This window comes from Ctenocephalides felis, unplaced genomic scaffold (genome assembly GCF_003426905.1).
Source record: "Ctenocephalides felis isolate EL2017-DRISC unplaced genomic scaffold, ASM342690v1 CF-g0.4_SCAFFOLD_01886, whole genome shotgun sequence".
Classification (NCBI taxonomy): Eukaryota; Metazoa; Arthropoda; class Insecta; order Siphonaptera; family Pulicidae; genus Ctenocephalides; species Ctenocephalides felis.
In genome coordinates this window covers 60,714,363-60,723,340 of record NW_020538040.1, presented here as the reverse complement: position 1 = coordinate 60,723,340, position 8,978 = coordinate 60,714,363, and positions in this window count along the sequence as shown.

Here is an 8,978-nt window from a genome sequence, read left to right as displayed (position 1 = left end):
TTTTAACTATTTTGTGTCGTAAATTTATAGTTTTGTTAATGGATTATCTTTATATAAAATTATAATCATGATAAAATTTTACATTTGAGATTTATATGCAGTATACCTATCTTTACCAAACTCTTCAAATTAACGGGGGTAGCTGACAAACATACGCAAAAATTATTATCTATTTAAATTGTTGTTTGATATTACGCCTTGAAATAGTAAATATAACAGTAACAGAAAGTCTGAGATGCACTAAACTTAATTATATTTTGCTATTTTGTATACAATCAAGTTGCTAACAAAAAAGTAAACGTCAACATCAGGATTTCTAAAAGTTGCCAAAACGTATAAAATAGAAACAGTAATTTTTAGGTGTATCGTAATAAAATAGCATGCAAAACATGCAAAAACAACATCCAAATAATATGTAAAAAATGTGTTCGAAAAATATGGTTGCCTTGTAGATTTCGTATTGTTGTATTTTTTTTGCGATATGTTAACAATTTTGACATATTAGTTTTATGTGAGCTTTTCAAGTACAGTATCAATAACAATGCTGAACTCTGAGTATAAATTAATAGATATTCTTGAAGAAAATGGGCATTACGCAAATTCCCGTAAATAGGAGTAGAGTATATACGAAAAGCCCGTAAATCTAGTGTTAATAATTTGTACATAATCAATTTTTGAATGAAACAAATACACGTGTGTTTATATCAATATTGACTTTATATTTGAAACAAAAATTAATTTAGATTCCGCAATCAATGTTTGACCAGCGCAGCTTTGCATTTAACAAAAACAGAAATATCAATATCAATCAAGCGATAAAAGTAAGGCCATAAAGGTTGTAATTTATCGTTCCATGTTGATCCAGCGAATAAATGAAATTTCTATCGATTTATATAGAATCGTTTATATAGTTTCAGGCCGGGTAAACGCTGTGTTATTATATTTTGCGGAAATAACATGGTCTCGTGTCGACTATGAAACGTGAAAATCCTCGCGACCGGTTTATTGCATTGCAATAAAAACAGCGGGCTCGCGTACTAGCCGACGTGCCGCGGCTAACGGACACGATGAAAGTCAAGCAAAGTGAAAAATATGAAAACAAAAGCGCGCAGCTGTTGCTTTTGATCTACGCTCTCTCGTGACATGTGATCAAGAAACCCTGCAGCTTTATATTTATGCAAGCCAACGAACAACAATCCCCCGACACAGGCAATCTCACTCAAGACACAACGCTGTTCACTCATATTTTCCAATACTTAATATGCACGAAAAGACGTGCGTAAAGGAAGAAAAACGAGGCGTTGTTTCTATTTACTTATCTCGGAAATTTTTAGTAACTAATTACACATATATATGTAAACCCGTCATAGAGAATTGGCATATTTCATGAGTAAATATGTCATGCGTATGAAACAGTGACTATTTGCTATTTTAATTGATTTTTTTTTAAACAAGCAAAATATAAACTGAAATGTCAAGTTATTTAGAATATTTTGAAGCTATGACTAAAATAAGTTGTCGTGGGTAGAGTGAATTCCCATTTTAATTTAAAGCAAATCGCATGAATTTCCCGAATTGTAGAAATAATACTTAATCAATGGGAATTAAGCGTTAGCTATTTAAATGGCAATTTCTAATGTTTCTTTTGAAAATTGTTTTTATTATCCATAAAAATCTCTTCTTAATATCTTTCATTTAAACTTAAATATTTCATTGCATTTAATCCTTTTTTTGTTTAATACCGATGTAACATATGCTTATGTTAACAAAACAGCATAATTTACTAACGAAAAACTTCATTTCTATAAAATAAACCCATATTTTCATTTGCATATAGGTCAAGTCAAGTCCTACTAACGTTTCGAATAAAAAAAATTATTTAATAAAACTATTTTTTCTAATAAGATAATTACAAATGATATAACATTTATAGCTTCAAAAAATGTACATCATAGTACAAGAACTAATTGCTATAAAATATCAACATAATTTGAGTTATTTTGTAATGGTAAATGTGAGATCAAATATTCATATAATAGTATTCAACTTTAACAATTATCACTTGTATTCTATGAATAGCAGACCTATTTTAAATTGTTACTAGTTTGCCTATGTAAAAAATCATAATGTTATCAACTTCCCGTAGGATAAGTTATAGTAATCGCAAAAAAATTTCAGCATCTTCTGAACATTTTGGCATACATTAAAAAAAGGATGTATGCATGTGTTTGCGAATACAATTTTTCATCTACGATTTTGGGAACACGGATCAACCGATTTGAATAATTCAAGAAACTTTTGATTTCTATGTGGAAACGTGCTGTTTTTGAAAAGAGCAGGTCCACCGGTTTTAAAGATACGGGGAAATAAGTGCCAAAAATGGCAATTTAGTGTTTGAGAGAACGGAACGTCCAATTACAATAACTCAAAAAATATTTTACTTGTATTAATAAAATGAACTGATTAAATTTTTGGGGCGGCACGTCTGGAAGTTTCGTCGATCGAATGAAAAAGCAAAAAAAAGTTGTTGGTCAAAAATGACTATTAGATATGTGCACATCAAATTATTAGATATTTTACAGAAATTTTAATACTAAGTAGAAATTTTGTTTACGTTTAAGAGTTTTGTACCAATGTTTATCCACACGGCGCTTACGTTTTTCGATATATTTTTTTTTTTTTATTGGCTTTTGATGTACATCATAAGGCAGATGCCATTTTTTCGATATTTTGTCTCTAAAATATTTTCAAAAAATTTCAAAATAAATAACAGTCAAATTTTTTCGAAGTCAAATTTTAAAAAACGAATTTTCTCACAGTTTCAAAAAAACTTGAAACTTTTTAAGAAAAATAATATTCGGTACGGAAAGTTTAAGCAATTTGCCTTAAGGGACGTTGTCGTGCACCACTAGTTTCTTTTTATAACTACAAGCATAGTTGCTTCCTAACGTTGTAATAAATAATTCTTTATATATATGTAGCTAAGAAAAACAATGCAAGTAACTCTATTTCCTTCAAACATATTGACCTTAATGATCTATTCTATTCCATCCGGTGAACATGATTCGTTTTATTACTTCTAGTTAGAGCAGGTTCAAACTAACCGTGACGTGATGGTATTGAAAACAAGTTTCGAGTTCTATTATTAAGTATTGCACGAGAAGTCGGTCGAGCGAGGGCGCAAAACCTTCTCGCAGGACTTTCAATTCGAGGCGGCCCGCACGAAATGATCGCAGGATACGTGCGGTAATAGAATTCAAACGGTCCCCGTAGAGTCCCCAAAGCGCAGCAGTGAACAAAGCAAGCTGCTTCGAATTTCATCCGGCGCGTCTGCCCGGACGCGTGCTAATTCGACACTAAAGCCGGCCGTTACGGTCGGGAGCTTTACACATGTACATACTACGCTCCATTATAGCCGGATTAGATTTCATGTGCACGATGGAAATATGGATGAAGAATATACTCGCAAATATTGCACAATGCGATCTGTAATGACGAGCTGTCTTTGCAGCAATACACGAGTGCAATGTATTCCCGATTCATTAAACTAAAAGTAGATTAAAAAGTATCACAAGGTAGAAGATCATCCGAATGATATAACATAATAGTTGCACTACTTCTCGATACACAACATTCTAGAAGGCTTAAGGAGCACAACTAGTGTAACCGCCTAAAAAAAGATGATTTTTGGGAATTTATATTAAAAAAACTACTTTATCAATCATTTCATTCAATTTTAGGAATATATTTATACATGTTTTAAGAACACATAGTAAAATTGTTGAAGAAAAAAATTGAATATTTTTTAAGTTATCGTCGATCTCCAACGGCGCGACAAAAAAAAAGGCCCTTCGCTGCTGCAGTGATTCCGGATTTCTACGTGGATGAAATTTAAAAAAAAATTCGTTAAACTAGATAATATTGTCTGTAAAATGAACTACGATAAAGAAAAAAAATCAAAAATTGACAAAATGACGGCGTTTTTCAAAAAAAAAGTCGAATTTTACCCAAAATTTTGGTCGTTTTTGGACTGCCAAAATTCGATTTTTGATCCGATCAAAAAATCGATAGTTTATTTTACGGAGAACTATATATAGAATATGTAAAAAAAATTGATAGTGATCGGATCATTTGTTTTTGAGTAATCGCTGCAGCAAATTCGAAAAATGCTGTTTCGAGAAAAACGCGTTTAAAGATTAAATGATCGTTGTACTATATACTATATATATACTCTTTAAATGGCTGTGACTCAACAACTATAAGATATCGATTTAAAATTTTGGTATGTTATTTTTAAAAGGTATAACCTATCGAAATATGAAAAAATTGAAAATTTGATTTTTTGAAAATTTCACACTAGTTGTGCCCCTTAAGAATAAGGTGACCATATTTTTTCAAGTCAAAACCGGGACGGTAATTTTCAGTTATGCTAATCCGGGATGAGAAGAGGAAGGTGAATGATAAAAAAATTAATGTGTTTTTAAAATAACAAATACTTTTAAGAATGTAATAATAATCCGCAGTTTTTTTATTATTTTTTAGCTTTCAAACTTATACAATTTTGTTCAATTTACTTCACAAATATTTAAAAATAATTAGCACTTATTCCAGGCAGTCAAGAAGTTCATTTTCATAGTGTTTATTAATTTTCGTAAAATTGAATAGGTCAAAATTACGAATGTGAAAGGCTATATTAACCCACAGTTTTCATATAAGCATACTAGTTGTACATAACTTTTTCAGATATTTATATTATCAAGTAAGTTATATTATCAAGTAAGAGCGAAGATTCAATTTAGACCTATACTTTTCGAAAACCCGAGACAATCCGGGACAAAAGATCTAAATCCAGGCCACAAGGTGAAATCCGAGTCTGTCCTGGCCAAACCAAGACGTATGGTCATCTTACTTTAAAAGCACCCAAGAATATTTAAACCTCATAAATTGTTCTATGCAAAACTTTCTACATTTAACTTTATCACATCATTGGAGACCTGAGCTGCTGTATTGGCTTTTTCAAATGACTACTATTTGATTTACGATATTTATCAGAATTATTACATGTATGTATATAAGAGTGCATTTATATTTCTGTACGAGTGAGTTTTTACTTGAAAAGAATAAATCGGAGAAAGTTGTTTATTCTGGTTGCTTTTAACTAATAATAAGAATAAGAATAAAGCAGGAGCATCATCTCTAACTTACGTAAGTAAGGTAGCTAGGGGCTATATGTAACAGGGGTAACTCGTATTAGGCGTTTTTCAACAAGATCTTGAGATAAATAAATAAATTAAAATAATTTCAACTTCCCAACGTTTCAGAGGTTTCTGTACATTTTGGCATACCTCAGAAAAATTAGATGTGTGTGTGTATGTGTGGAGACAATTTTTTGTCGACGATTTAGGGCGTACGAATTATCCGATTTGAATCGTTCAAAAAACATTCGATTCCTTTTGATAAGTAGACGTGCTGATTATTTTTCGACAGAGACAGGTCCAGGGGCTACGAAGATATAAAGCAAAAAATGCTAAAAATGTCAGTTTTTAAGAGAACGAATCTACCGATCCGAATGATAGGGAAAAGTAGTGATTAGTTTTTGGCAGAGGCAGATTGAACATGTAAACCATCCTGCATAATAATCTCATAGCTACTATTCCGCAAGCTGACGCAATATGCAAAATTGTGCTTGTCCGTCATTTTTGACATGTAATATAGCTTTGTACTATCATAAAATTTTGGTTTGCGTTATTATTATGGACTAATTTCAAATTTTATATAGTTTATTTCGTTCCAAATTTATCAATAGACCATTTTCGTGATTGCCAAATTATTTAGATAGTTATCTTGATTAATGTAAAAAAATCACAAAACATTGGAGTCAGTTATAATATAAAATCATACGCAGATTAAAGCGAAAAAGATTGAGTGAAATTAATAGTTTGTATATAAGATGTGGGCAAATAGAAATTGATTTACGGAAGATACTATATCTTTTAATTTTATTGTGATATTAATTGTAGTTTCCGTAATATAATATAGTATTTTAAATTACTGGAAACATTATATATTTTATTTATAAAAAGAATTACCGAGAAACAAGTCAAATTTCTTAAAAATCAAACTAGCCCCAAATACGGGGTAAGTTGCAAGACCGTACTTTTTCTAGAAAATGATTAATTATAAAGTAATGGACAATTATGGAATTATTTTTACTTGATTTGATAAAGGTTACAGTAGGCAATAGTAACAGCAACTTTCCATCTTTATTTCGTAGAAATATAATCAGTGGATCTCAATAACCACAATTATTAAAATATTGCTACTGACTGTTCTGCATCATTTGCTATTGTCTCATGTTTTAGATTTAGAAATGGAAAGACAAAGTAATATATCTATTCTCTGCATACGTTTAAATTTGAAAAAAAATAATTATTTGCTAGTTTAGCAAGCTTAGATGACAGCAGTTGTGATAATCACTGACATCTATAAAACGTTGATTCAAAATAAAGTGTATTCCGACATGTATAATTAGATTTCTAATAATAATAAAAACTATCCTAACGATACGAAGGTCAAATCTAGTTTTAATTCTTAAGAAATTTTGTAATATTAAAAATGTATAATACTAATAATGTATAATATATATATATATATATATATATATATATATATATATACTGTACGTATTTCAGAATGTGCACTCGTATTTGTGTAGAAGGGAATTACTGTCAAGAAGTTTGGAGCGTACACATGTATGGGTTCGTTAACAATATTAGACAATTTATCTACTAGGGACATTCAGCCTTGTTTATGGACATACACGTAGCACTCGAGAAGGATAACCGTCTAATGGCAGCTCCTTCAATTAAAGGAACACAAAACTGTTGTTGTAGAGATGGTGCGTAGCAATTCTGTCGGCATCCGTTTCTAAGAACATTTCACAGCTGGCAAATTGAGAAGAAAAATTGACAAGCAAGATAGATATGTTTTTGTCTAGTTTAACTAGTCTCAGTAGATAAGTAATCAGTCATGCAATCAATACTCTAGCGTAAGTTACTAAAATTTTAGAACATATTCCCCGATGAAACTCAATCTTTGATTGCGGATAATTTTTTTTCTAGCTCATTAACTTCATTCTGAAATATATTAACAACATGAATATTCTGATAGATCATATTCAGAACTAATGTTATTTTGTGATTTTATAAATCAACTTTATAGAGCTTAAACTATACGTGTTTGATTATTTTGTTCATTAATAGTTTGTTATCTGAAATCATGTATAGTATGTTTATTATAAGTTCGGCAGTGTGCTTATAATGAGAAATTCATAACCCACAGTATTTGTGCGTTGCGATGAATATTTGTATTTCGTTAAATATCCGTTTTTGTCATATTTAAAGTGTAATATATTTTATATCAAAGAATAAATCTTGATTAGTAGATGCATATCAGTGAAAAAAAACCACCACCTTATTTATTTGTACATCAATTTCCCTGAACTAATTTAGAGATTAAGTCACATACATCTTCGCTTGCAAATGGCGTCTGATTTTGAGCGCAATATATTTTACCTTCCCTACTATAAGAACAAGTTTTGTATTACATTTTTTAACTTTTTATTTGTATAAGCTTTTACTTCAATATAAAAACATGAATTAACTATGCGAAAAACGATGAAGTGTTTTAGTAAAATCTCGCCAAATTTCACCGAAACGAGAAATTCTTTTTACAACACTAAACCATTTATTATACTGTTGAAATAAGAATATATGAAAATATATTCTTAATTAATGCAAAAATTATAATTGACAATAAATATTATGAAATTACAATAACTTGCCTTACGGGAAGTTAAAAATGTAAAAATGACTTTCAAGTCAATCAGTAGAAATTAGATAATACTAAATACTAGGTATAATAAACGAACACAATTTAATGTCATCAAAGAGCTATTTCAATAGCATTTATATTTCAATGATCTTCTAAGTTCTGTCTCTTAAATAATACATACTGTTTACTATATGGTCATCGTCTGTCCCCAAAAAAATTATAGTAGATTTAAATAACTAATATAAAAAATATAATAATAAAATCTTATATATGTAATTATTGCATTGGTCTTACGACTGGTACTATAAGTTATATTATCTCACTAACAGGGAGCAGTGTTTCAATTTACTCCAAAGCACCACAAGTATTTAATGTAAGATGCAAAATTTGCATTTTTTTTGCATATTACATGTACATGCACATACATACGTAATATATTTATATATATTTGTTATATGATATAGGACACCTTTGAGCTATTAGAAAAAAGTAATTACTTTTCGTTTTTTTCCTATCACTCAGTTTTTCTGAGTTCATATAAAATGGATTTCGCGCATATAGCAAGCGGGAGGGAACCATATAATTATATCCGACATATCGTATTTAGTATGAATGTGAGAGCAACAACTTGTGTGCAACCTCAGAGTGTGTCAGAGATTATGTCGGATCCACTTGATTGTTGCAGTTTCCGACACATTTCATCTCCAACTACCATTTCATCTACTTTCAGTTTTATACATAAATGCGTTTACAGGTGAAAAAGTACCTCTTGAAAGCATTGTACATGCGATTATAAATATAATAAAATAATCATAATATTAGTAGATATAATATGTTTGGTTTTATATAGTACTAGCAAGCAATTTTCTACAATATGATTTCAGCAATTTTGTAGGTTTCTGCATTTTTTATATACATGGCAAGTAAAGGATTTGATTACTTAATAGTGAAATTGCAGGTCATTTGTTTATAAGATAGAAACCATGGTCTTCTCCACCATTTACAAAATTGTTATCGATTGTGAAAATTGATTCAATATATATTATAGAGAGATTTAATTATAGAGAGAAATAATTATATGCATACTCAAAAAAACAAATAACTATAATATATATATATATATATATATATATATATATATTATA